The 12,949-nt window shown below is 38.9% G+C and overlaps 1 protein-coding gene across 3 annotated transcripts in view; it reads right to left on the bottom strand.

The window, feature by feature from the left end:
- Positions 1 to 12,949, bottom strand: part of LOC126760267 (mucin-17) — a 46,433-nt gene that overhangs the window by 31,318 nt on the left and 2,166 nt on the right. The gene's annotated exons all lie outside the window — the stretch shown is intronic.

The raw sequence follows: 12,949 nt of genomic DNA, 5'->3' as shown, positions 1-12,949 counted from the left end.
TGTTGGGTATACCAAAAAAATATTACAAACAATTTTTTTTTTGAAAGTGGTAAGCTTGGCTGTGAACTAATGTGTGCTCAAATTGATGGCAAGTTTTGAGCCGCGCACGTCTTAAAATCTCCAGCTATTATGGCTATTTCACGACCTGCAATGCGTGCGAAGTCTTGCATCTTAGTTCGCTTGCAATTGTGTACTTTACCAGTACATGTGGTGAAATCCACACCTTCGTCATAACGAAAGCTACTTTACCAGCTTTTTTGTGAAGTATTTGCACATAAGCTCAAACATTAATACTCATGAAGCACTTGATGGGTCGCCTGAAAACATAAAACCAAAATAAAAGCGAAAAGTGAAGTATATAAATGTACGAATTGCAATGAATCGCAAGACACTTGTCATGGCGTGCCTGATTACGATGTGCGCGCCGCCCAAACAGCTGTTTGCCTGCTTGACATCCAGCTAAGCTGAGTTGTTAAAATTCGACTTTTTTGCGCGCCTAACATGTCGAGCAGCGCCGGTGCTGTGCTTTCATTCACCCAAAGCCCAATTCAAAGCGCGCGTTACAATGATGCAGCGCTTCACATTACACTTCGCACTCTTCGTGACCGCATATTTGCATTTTGCCCTAATTTTGTTATGTCTTCACGAACTGGTCGCGTTGTAATCATACCAGCAATAGCAGTGCGCTTAACCCGTCTCTAACGGCGACAAAAATTGGGCAATCTTTATGATTTGTATTTAATTAGTATTTCGACTGTTGTGCGGTGTCACAAGCTTATTGTGAAAATGATCCGCTGTCACAACGAGTGCATTGGATTTCTATATGAATTTTTTGTGGCCAGATATTTCCGTTTGCGGTCGGGCGTTAATGGGGGAAATAAGCATTTTTAATGTTGTGTAATAAGTTGGAAAGTGATTTGAGATGACACTTTGTCAAAATAGGCATAATTCATTCGTATGCAATATTATTCAGCTTAAACCACCGAATATAAATATTTTGAATAAGTATAAAAACGAGGCTTATATGAGTAATTTGCTTTATTTGTCGATGACTTTATTTCAACTTTTGCAAAATATCTTTTCGTATTTTTAATCAAACTTCAACTTATTTCTTTTTAATAAATAAAGAATTTTGGCCAATCACTTTTTGCCATATTTCCGGATAACTGTTTCAGCTTTCCCGAATTTAATTTTTTTTTATTAAATGAAGCTTAAAATCTCACCTTTCCAACACTATACGTTATGACACAATGTGATTATTAGCACTGGAGATATACGACTGCAACGACATCTATTGACAAAAACGAAAAGGCTTTTTCGACTACCCAATAATATATGTACATATGTATATTGTTTTTAAATTTTTATTAATTTGTAGCTACAAAAGTATAATATGTATGTTTAAAGGCTTTCAAGAGGTATCAAAATTAACCGGGTAAATAGCAGAGATTATTTGATTTGAAATGTTAATACAATCTTTTTTCGCCATTTTTCTCTGCGTTCAGACAAATTTGATAAAGGTTTCATCTTTTATATTGGGCAAGATTTATTTAAACAAAACCTATTGTAGTTTTTAACAATCATTATGAGCAAATACTGAAATGCAAATCGCAAACTATGCAAAAAAAAATTACAAACAAATTGCTTTATTATGCGAATATAGCACTCATAAATACGATGAACATTCCATTATACGAGTTTGTGACCGAAATTACACAGAGTTTGGTTATTATTATTACGAGCTTAACACTTTTTAGTGAACATTTATTTTGGTTAAAATAATTAGCAACTACATACATACATACTTGTAGGTATCTCTACTTGTATACACAGGATTTTAACTTATTCTACATTGTCTGTTAGTACTAATTTGGACTGGTTATGACTATTGGTGAACAACCGGTCCCCTCACATTATATCATTTGTATAATGCCAAAGTGGCATTTCAATTCTGACTCGCCTTACTTTCACAAAAATCCGCAAATTTTACATTGAGATTTATCTACATACATACGTATTTACTTTCTTATTTCACATATGTATCTGTGTATATAGAGCTACTATTCTCTCTAATTCACTAAGCCTCTCCGTGGCAATAATGGAACTTTTTGTGCGACTGCAAAAGCGCTAATGAAGCTTAAATGTAGCAAATTATTTGCTTTCAATTCCTAGGAAATATGTATCGTTCATGGTTTTCCTTAAAACTGTATACAAACTTATTAAGTATGTTACGGTTTCTTTGGGTGCGTTGAGAAAATAATCTTTTTTATGAAGAAAGTAAAAGTTTACTGCCCATTATCGCTAAATATTGTTATGTTAATCTGTAATTTAGAGGCGAAAATCTTTTATAATTCACATTCGTTCTCAAATGAGAAAAAAATCTGCAAATGGCTTGAAATGTTTAAAGGAATAAATTGATTGAGAAAGTGATGTTATTTACATATCTATTTGTGCGAAATTATTTTTAACAAGCTAACCTACACCGCATTCTCCACGCCTCTCTTTAAAATATGCTCTTGTCGCTGCTCATTAGTGTAAGTAGGCTGTGGGCAGCATGTGCCTGTCGCCCATTGACGTCCACGAAATTTCCTTCTTTTTATTTAATTCAATCGAAATTGCTGCCAACTTTTGCATCACATTTCTGCTGCCTGCTAAGTGCTGCTAATACTTTGGCAAATAACATAATTGTGCTGCTGCACGAAACGGGTGTGCCCAATTCACTGGTGCTTAAATTATTTGGTGAGGTTTGCAATCTCGCAGTTGGAACTTAATGCAAAAGTGATGAGGCTCAGCTACAAAAATAAACTAAAACCACCATTTCATTGATAATTAAAAATAACTTATTAAATTGAAATTTTATCGCGGTTGGTCGTGTGGTTCAGCTTATTTCATAGCTTTGCTTTTGTTACGCTGAAAATGCTAAATACTCCAATAGATTTCGTAACTCACATTAATACCCAATAAAAGGTTTCTAAAAATAAATAATTATATTCTAAATTAAAAAATGCAGCTGTATATGCTTACGACCATACTTCCACATACAATTAGATGCCTACTTAATGAGCTGCTACTACGCCATTAAAAAGCTATAAGTATTTCTTAACGAATAAAAGTACTTAAAATCGCACATACCACCAACACACAACACATATACGCGAGGAACAATGCAATTGTGCACGTTCCAGACGTAGTCGCCAGCGTCCAGCCGAAAGCTTTTAAGGTGTGTTCGAAGCGGCTCATTCAATGCTTGTTTATTGCCTTGTATTGCTGATCTATAGTTTATTGCTATTGTTGTGTTTGGGCCGCGCAAAAAAACTGTAAAAGTATCTTAGCAAGGGAATGAATACTCGTATCTGATGAATTGTGCGCCAGTATGGCGCTAACATAGTAACAGGTTAAAAAAAGCTGCCCTTGCCAAGGTCATTCGACAGCAGATAAATAGTCGTTTAAACATGTTTGCCCGTTGCGCAAGCGATGATGAGGGAAAGCGGCAGTGCTTGCAACATTTGTAAGTAGATAAACCTGTCAGGGCGGTTTGTGCCTATGAAGGACGTGCGTGCTAGGATCTCTACTCATCACATGTCCATTTATATCACACGGTCAAACATTGTCGCAGAAATTAAAGTAATACTGTGAAAACAACAACTACAAAATATAATAATACATAGTCGCGTGTGCCGCCTTTGCTGTCACGACTGAAACTGTAATTGTTTGCTTTTTTGGGTCGCTGAACTTGTGTTCATTGGTGCGTTTGGCTAGTACTACCTTTGCGGCGCCTCCTCGCCGTTTGTTATCTACCGTATTATCGATGTTGTTACCCACTATGTGGAAGTACCCATAGTGGGTTCGACGAAAGCCGCAGTTTAAAACAGATCACGCAGAAGGAAAAGTAGCAGCAATTTTTAATTACCGTCTCGGTGTGAAAGTGCGGATGGTAATAGGACTGATTTTCTTTCGCCGCTACTGTACTTCGGAGCCAGCGCGCACCTTAAGCAGAGGTGTTGAAATCCAATTTTTGAATAACGTAATCACAGGTGACGACTCGTGGTTCTTTGAGTATGATCCTTACGCAAAGAGGCAATCTTTCGAATGGCACACGCTCAAAAAAGAGAAGAATGAGCAAATCCAAAGTGAAAACCATGCTCATTGTCTTTTTTCACATCAAAGGCATCGTCCACCATGAATTTGTTCCTCCTGGACAAACCGTCAACGCCAAATTTTACGTGGAAGTCCTCAAGAGACTCAAAAGAATGGTCAATCGGGTCCGACAAGACATCGCAGCCGATTGGAAGTTGCATTTCGATAACGCCCCGGCTCACACCGTCTTTCTTGCGAACAGCTACCTAACCAAGGCCGGCATCCCAACGCTTTCGCAGCCGCCATACAGCCCAGATGTGGCCCTCCGGACTTTTTGGTTTCCTTGTCTGAAAAGGCCGATGAAAGCCAAGCATTTTTAGAAAACAAAGGGGATCCAAGCAGCATGCACCTCGGTTCTTTCTTTCCGGACAAACCCTGTATATAGCTGTATGTATATACATACTTGTGTAGCGGATATCAAAACTCGGCGGTTCCTACAAGCAAGCGCCTTCTCTGGCATCTGGTGGTTATGCAACGAGTTTATCGGAATTATTTTTGTAGAATTCTTTCGTGTTGGTGACTTCTTCATCAATCTTCCACAAAGTTGAATCTACTATTGTTGTTGCTAATGCCGCTGGTTCTACTTTCAGCTTAAGTGCTTTTTGGCCCTGATTAATGACGCTCAGTAATTGCAAATGATGGCAGTCAACGTTCGCCATCCGTGTCGACTAGAACGACAACTATTCCACGCTGCCTAGACGCCTCTTGACGCCATTGTTTCCACTGAATATGATTCTCTCGCTATCGCTATTCTAAAACCGGCTATATGGTAGTCTTTAGTGCTGCTACTTTAGCATTCACTTTGATACTGTCTATTTGAGTATTCGCGTGTGTGAGTTTTTGTTTTTTCGCTGTTTGCTAATTTTCGCAAGCAACTGACGCTGCCGTGTTGGCTGCTGCAATCCGTAATTGTGACCAGAGGTCTTAATTTGATGTTGTTAAGATAAACCAAACGCGAGGTGGCCTCAGGCACAATCTCTAACTGCAATTACTATTGTACTGCGGTTATTTTTGTTGCTTTATCTGTGGCTTTTATTAATATTGCCATTGGGATTATAAGGAGCTCAGAGCCGGGTACTGAGGAAAGATGTTGGCTGATGAGCAACCGAGCGCTTTTCCGCTTTGTGTGGAATTTAATTGAAATGTCCAACAAAAAATAAAACCGCATTACCATAATTCAAAGAAAACTAATTCAAGAAATGAGTTATAAGTAAATTCCACAGCTTTGTAATTTGGCGATAAAATCACAGCAACTGGTGGCTGCATTGCAGTGGTGTGAATCTGTGTGTATGTGTGTATGGTATGCATTAGTGTGCGATCTTGCTGGTGTGCTTTCTGTCTAATGTTATTTTCCGGTTTGGTTGTTGGATTTAATGACTTCGGCCGTTCTTTCACCCAAGGTCTTTCACTTTATTTCGTTCTTAATTTTAGACTTGTGTGCCTGATTTTTATGTACACCTCTCTATGTATGCATATATGTATGTGTATGTGCCTTAGTTGTGGTGGCATTATTTGTTTTTGCATTTATTCATTTCAGCCATTAAAATTGCTCATAATTTTTTAGTGCGACGGCCAAAAGTGATTAGCACCAATTGTGAACTAAATCCATAAAAAATAACTATAAAGCGACTAATAAATACTACAAAGCACGTGAATGTGTGCGTATGTACAATGTGTATTTATTCAAGATATTGAACGTTTGGTTCAACCTTTCTCTTTCTACTGTTGCACGGTGCTGCAGTTACTTCTTGCTCAATCTACACGACAGCAAAACAACAATAAACATAGAAAACACATCAGAAGGCGTACAAAGTTCATTGCAGTTCAGTGCTGCATATTGCCCTCGATTATATTATTACATACTCACTTGGCTACCCTGGCAAACACTCATACGCATACAAACTCACACATGTACATATGTGTTAATGCACGCAAATGCTGTTTTCAAAATATTAATGTTTTTATTAGTTTTGTATGGCGTATACGTTCGCTTTGCGGCACTTAACTGAGTTGCGCATGCGCTGAATGCCCTCAATGCGCCAATCAAGTAATGCGAAGTACTAAGTGGCAGCATACAATGCTCTATATGACGTATCGCAATCCATTTTCAACAAGCTTTTGTATTTGATTGGATTTTTTTCATAAGATCGAAGAGGTTTCCGCGTTTGCGCAGCTGTTATAAATCAGTCCATCAGGTGAAATGAAGGGTGGGAAACTTTCCTTAAATACTTCATTCAAAAACACTTTAATAATCCGAACCACTCATACCATTGGGTCATCTGAGTTTTACTTTTTAACTTTCGAACATTTTTGTACAGCGTAATTTGGGGCCAATCTGTTTTAGTGTACAAAGTTATAACTGGATTCTTCAATTCTGCAATTAATTTATTTTGGTATTGCATCCTTTATTTGCCGCAGCTTGCCTTTTATGATCGGCTAAAACGATTCGCCTCGCTTTCGAATCCCGCAAAAAGTAAGCTAAATTATAATAACCTGCCATCTGTTTTGTTAATGACCTAGTGTAAATATTGCGTGCTTCTTTAAGTCTTTCGTGCTTAGTTAGAATGAAAGGTAGCTTTTATACGTAGCATACAGGTATTATTAGCATTTTCGCTGGTATCTTGAAAGCAGAATTTCGTATTGTAATCAATGTGTTTAACGTTTTTGAAAACTTGTTTTGCCTGTTTTAACTTATTTCACTAAGAAATGTATTAGAAGAAGTGATGTTTTGGACACTAATGATATATCGTTCAAATTTACGACATCTCAGCTAAAGCCAATGAACTTTATTTAGTTACGAATAATCTACGTGCTAAACGAAGTTAAAATACCCGATTCTAAAAGGTAACTACAGTGGAAATTCGATAATGCCGCTTATTCGCTACTAAATGACGTACTGGCTACTCCACTATCTGACGCAAACCTTGCGTAAGTCAGGCTGTAAAAATACACACAAATGTATACAGATTTCCGTTAGGATTACAAAAACAAGGGCACTAGCAACCATCTAGAAACCACATAAAAATCTCAAAAAAATCAAACATTTCGGAAGCAGTCAAACATTTGTGAATCATGAACTGAAAAGTAGAGTTTGTGTCAGACTCTATAAATTACCGCCGGAAATTTCTTCATACGCTTGCAGTGTGGGGCCGGTAGGTCGAGAGGGTAACGCTGGAAGTTGCTGATGAGTGTCAGCAGTATAATTGTAGTTGTGACTGCGGTCGTAGTTAAATTTCCATGGTGTGGCTGCCGGTGTATGATATACGAAGTTAATATGTACATATTTATGTGCATATGCGTCATATCTTCCCTTGAGTATTGGTATGTTTCTAGTATACATATGAATCTCGGCTCGCTACGAAAAATGAATTGCCTTGCTCTCTGTGTTTCATTTAGTAAGGCCAATTGCCGCAAAGCGCACACACGATAGATCAAAGTCTAGCGTTTTTGTTTTGTGTAGCGTAGATTGCAGATATCAAAATTCCACCTGGCACTGCCACTGTTAAAGCCAAGCTTAGCGTGTCTTCTGCCTCTGCCGCTGGTGTTGTTATTGGTACTCATTGGCGCTGTAACTGGAAGTGGAATCGGTCTTGGCTTTACATCTGGCTGTTATTAACGTGTTCTTCCGCATGCTGTTGTTATCGCTTTTTACATAAGCCTATTGCCGTTTGTTTGTGCCTTTCTTGTGTAATTGCCAATGTTTTTTTTTGTTGTGTATGGGTGTTAATACTGTAATTAAATACAGTAGCTCTCTTTGCGCCTTATCTTACACTTTCCATGTTGCTGGCGTTTTTGCCATTTCCACTGCCACAGCGTCATTCTTGCAATACTTCGACTTAACGCCAAGCCAGCAAGCTCGTTATGCAACTGTGGTGATAGTTGCTGTCTGAATCACTGCCACTGTTCTTCGTGTTAGAAAGTATGTTTCTACATTTGTAGGTGCATGTAATTTCCTCCAACGGGTTCGTTAACTTCTACTGCCGAGAGTGAGTGCGGCGACCTAAGAGCTATCCCTGTATGCTGTGAGTGGACACTGTATTTTATTAGTGACACAACATCTGATTTTAAAATCTCTATTCAAGTTGTTGCAGCAATTATCTTTAGTGCTCATTGCGCCGCTCAGCTGTTGCATAATGTCGTGCAAGTCATCATAAGTGCTTAGAGCCCACAAGCAATAGTAGTTTGCCTGCTCAAGCGAGTCAAGTGTTTTATTATCAGTCTGATTACAATTATTTGTAACAGTTCGTACATTTTCCGGCACTTTCCATTGTGCGCAGCCGCACTTGCACTCGCACAACAATTGCTACTCACACCTATGGCCGGGCCGGTTTGTGTGGTTCGATCGTTTACGGCGCTATGATCCACTTTTACTGAAACTAATTGCAGCCATTACGCTCGAGGAAAAATTAATAATCACTTCCCAAAAGAAAAACAGAAAACCGGTCATATTGAGGTGGTCAAAAAATACATATAAAAGTACAAAATAGTTATAACAAAAGCTGCAGCGCGCGTGAGAAGAGAAAAAATAGAAAGGCCGAAAAGCTTGTGGAAGGAAAATTGGCGGAGGAGGAGAGAAAAGAGAAGAGGCTTAAAAACGGCCAAGAATGCAAACAAAATTTACAACAAAAGCTTGTTTCCGTGCGAGTGCTGCAAACAGTAAGTCTACGTATGTATAAACAACAACACGTACACTTTGTGAGCACCGAAGCGAGAAATCAGTAGGTCAGCGTGCGCATAAAAATCGAGCCGTTCGTGTTTTGTTTTTACTTCTGCTTTTGCTTAATTAATTTTTGCGCTTCCATCAGCAATTTTACAATATTCATCACACCCCAACGCAGAACAGCAACAATAAATAAATAAAAAGCGAATTACAAATAAATAACTATAAAAGTTTTTCGTAGTGTTGGCCGAGGCCGGCGGAGCTTGGCTATGGCTTAGCAGCAACTTCCAGCGAAAAAATGAAAAGTGCTCAGCTGAAACAGCCAAAAATTCCTCCTGTAGAAACCCGATAGACGCAAATGGTTGCTGACGAGTCGGATCTTCTGCAAAATTAAACCGAATATTAGCAATAAGCGTGATAAAACATCAATTGATTGTAGCCCAGACTTTAGCCCTATTTATTGTATATCTGTGTTTTACATAGAAGATCTTAGTCGTGTTTCGTTGTTTGTACATGCACACTTGTAAGTGGGTACACGCTTCGGTGTGCTTGTATTGAATCACATCAATTATCTGATTTTTGTTATCTGGGTTAAGAGGCTCTCGAGCACCTAAGATGTGGCCCCAGTTCGTCCGTAAACTATTTGTTTTAGTCATAAAATGCAATTGACTGCTTGAAGGCTTGCAGCGCCGTTGCATTGCACGGGTGAGTGCTTCAGCGGCTGAATGTGTAAATGATGGAATGGATGGAGAGGATTAGCATTGACTCAATGATAGAAGCACAAACCATTTAGAAGCTCAAAGCCAGCGGGGAAGCACCAAGTAAGTAATGGTACTTGATTTGTGCTTTCCGACTGTCTTAAATTTTGGCAAGGTCTTAATATTTTGATAAATATAATTTTTAATTAAATTTGCTTGCTACCGTACACTCCACTCATGGCAATAATTAATGCTTTGGGGTGTATATAATTGTTTTTCGGTTCGCATAATTCGGCATGAAATTTCTGTATTATTTTATCATTCAGGTATTTTATGTTGTGCTAAATTTACTGTTATTTTATTTTACGAGCATTTTTCGGCGATTCGCTGGCATTTTGCTAATGGTTGCAGCATTTGTGGGTCAACAATTTAGTTATGTGACAGGCTGATTTGTTGTTATTATGGTCACTCACTTGCTGAACACACCTGCATGCCACGCGGTAACAACAACAGCATGTACAACGAATCGAATTGGTATGGTATATTTATAAACGAGTTTCTATTACTGACCTGCTGTTGCTCCAACAGACACAAACAAGATGCAAAAAAGGAATACAGAAATATAAAAGTGAGTTGTTGTTTTAAAGCGATCACCTGTTTGTGGGCCAATCTACCGATTGCAGTGGCAAGTGTACAAGCTCTTTCAGACAGATTTTTTTTTGTTTTCCTTTCGAAAATATTTCGAAGTTGTTATGAATGGGATTTTCGGCACTTTCCGGCGCGTGCTAAATATTTTTTTTCTGAATAGCGATTGTATCGTAAAACCGCTTTATTTCTGTTTGCAAAAAGTTATGAGAACTTGCATATACATATATGTACATATGTATGGACTGACACGAATCAAATTTCAAGATCGTTTTATATGGCTCAAACACTATGGTTCGGCGATATCCTTTTTGACTATTTTTTTTGCCAATTTTGAATTTGATTTTCTGTTTACAGCTCGTCTAGTTCTTTGAGGCCAACAGCTTGCTTTCATTTTTGGGGAACTCGTTGATAGTAAAGGTTTTATGATGTATTTTGGTGATATTGATAGCCCTTTCAGCAGTTGCTTCCAAATTACACAAAAATACATACATATGTACATATGTACTTTTAATAAAGCAAAGCCTTTTGCATAACTTTTTCCTGAATGAACTTGAACACAATATTATGTTTTGTGTCAGAAAGCCGTTAATCATGGGAACGAACTGTAAATAATACGTTTAGTCGCCGTTCTTGAATAGTTCAACTACTGCAATTACTGTAATTCGCATATTTGCCTGAGGTGCAATAAATATCAACAAAATTGGTTTTAGCCAGCCATTGGCAATTACAATTTCGTCGATGCTGTTGCAGTAGCTCGCCCCTCATATACATAGACCAAGTGGAATGGAGCTGTCGCCAACTCAACGCTCGAAATACTGCAGAAATCAAATTGAGTTAGCTGAGTTCTTGCAGCTGTTTGATGTTTCGGTTTATTTTGCTCGTTATATTTCTAATGCGAAAAAATAAGAAAGCTGTTGGTTAAGCACCTCAAATCAATTAACGCTTAATGGTTGCGCTTAGCAAAATACCGCAGCGGCAGTGCAATAATAGCAGCTTGAGCGACCAGGTAGCCAGCTGGGCGCTGCAGACCGAACGGTCCGGTGGGAGCTGCGACGGTCTGGCAACTTGGCAGCACGGTGACTAGCTGCATTTTTATAGACCTTGTCTGTGCTGTCCATTCATTTGCTGGTTCACGTTGTTTTGCATAAACATGTTTACACACTTGCATATAGTTCAACATGTGTGTGTGTGTGCTTTTTTTTATGGAACTTCTAAAGTTGCTGGCTCATTGAATTCAGAATAAAACGGTAAACAAGTTACGGACCGCAGCATTGTATTTTGAGTTTAACTGTTTAGGCGGCTGCTGTGAGGCTGCTGAAAGAATGTGCAAAATTGAAAGATTTGAGAATGCAAAACCAGCAGAAATTCCTCGCTGAAATAGCCAACGCAAGCATACATTGGCTTGTGCAAGTATGTATATATTTGACGGTTGCAGTAGCAACACGTTGAGGTAGCCAGCGCTTTTCAAGGCAATTGCCACCGCAAAAAAAAATATATTGACAAGACGAAGTAAAGCCTAGAGCAAAAAGTTTCGGTAGAAACCGTAATAGTGTAACAATGCATTAATTCCTTTGTGCGCTGAGTTTCATTTGCGAATACATCACGAATTTATTTTTTTTGGTGCTTGCTTTATATTCATTCGCGTTAAAGCCGCAGCAGTTGACCAACGGTATGCCCGTGCAACATGGTGCAATATCAGGTCCGGCATGCTCCGACATGCTCCGACACTGCGGGTTGTGACTAGGCAGCAGGTTTAAGTCGCCACTAACACATTACCAATATGCATCGTTTTCAGCTGCACCAACAAAGTTAACGGCGCCTGTTGTCTCTGCCTCTGCAAAAGCTCTGTTGTTTATCGCTGATAAATGCAATGCTGTATTTGCGCATGTGTACATTTCGGGTGTTTGTCAAGTTTATGTGGCACCCAACATTTTTCGTTGATTGCAGTAGAGCAAGTCGCACAATTATAGTCCGTTTTTTCGGTAACAGGAAAGTTTGTAATCTAAGAAAAAATCTTGAACACACCCAATCGTGAAGTAAACCTTTGAATAAGTAGAAATTTCTCTTTCCTCATACATTTTCGTTTCACTGCTTTTTTGGAACTCACACCAAAATTATTATGTACACACAAAGTTAAAAATCGGTTATTTCTAAGCAGGTATAATAAAAACAAGACGCAGCGAAGAACCCCTAAATACATCCTGCCGAGCTTAAAGTATCTTCGAGTACAGCTGTTCAGCTTTTGTCATACTCAGGGCTATGCATACATACGCATACAAATGCTGTAATACAGGCAGACTTTAAAGTAATGCGCGCGTATTTTGTGTGGCGATTGACAGCTCGCAATAAATTAAGTTCGTGTGGCAACAGAACTTAGAAAACGGAGCTTTCGTTGTGTACAAAGGAAATTGCGCAGCTTTTTTCTCAAACAATACATATCACTGTCTGAACGTCTTTGTAGACAACACATTTTCGCGCAACCCTCTGGTGGCTTGTATGTGCGGCCGTGCGCCTATTGCGCTGTCTGCCTGTCTTGCCGACAGCCTTGCTGTCACGTGTGACATAAAATTCACATAATGATATGAATTAGAGTTGCCTGTTTGGAAGCGGAGCATGTGGAAAAGCAAACGGCAGCTGCGCAAAATCCAACAGTCCAATCCAAAGTAGCTGCTATCGGGGAGCAGTTGAGGGGATAAAGTGCGCTAAAAGCATCTACAATTTTGAGCATTCACTACTGACACGCTACTACAGCTTCCCTTGCCACCACCCCACTACTAATTACGGCGCTTTACTTGAGTTTCAAGTG

The sequence above is a fragment of the Bactrocera neohumeralis genome, chromosome 5 (assembly GCF_024586455.1).
Source record: "Bactrocera neohumeralis isolate Rockhampton chromosome 5, APGP_CSIRO_Bneo_wtdbg2-racon-allhic-juicebox.fasta_v2, whole genome shotgun sequence".
NCBI lineage: Eukaryota > Metazoa > Arthropoda > Insecta > Diptera > Tephritidae > Bactrocera > Bactrocera neohumeralis.
This window is presented reverse-complemented; position numbering and strand designations above follow the sequence as displayed.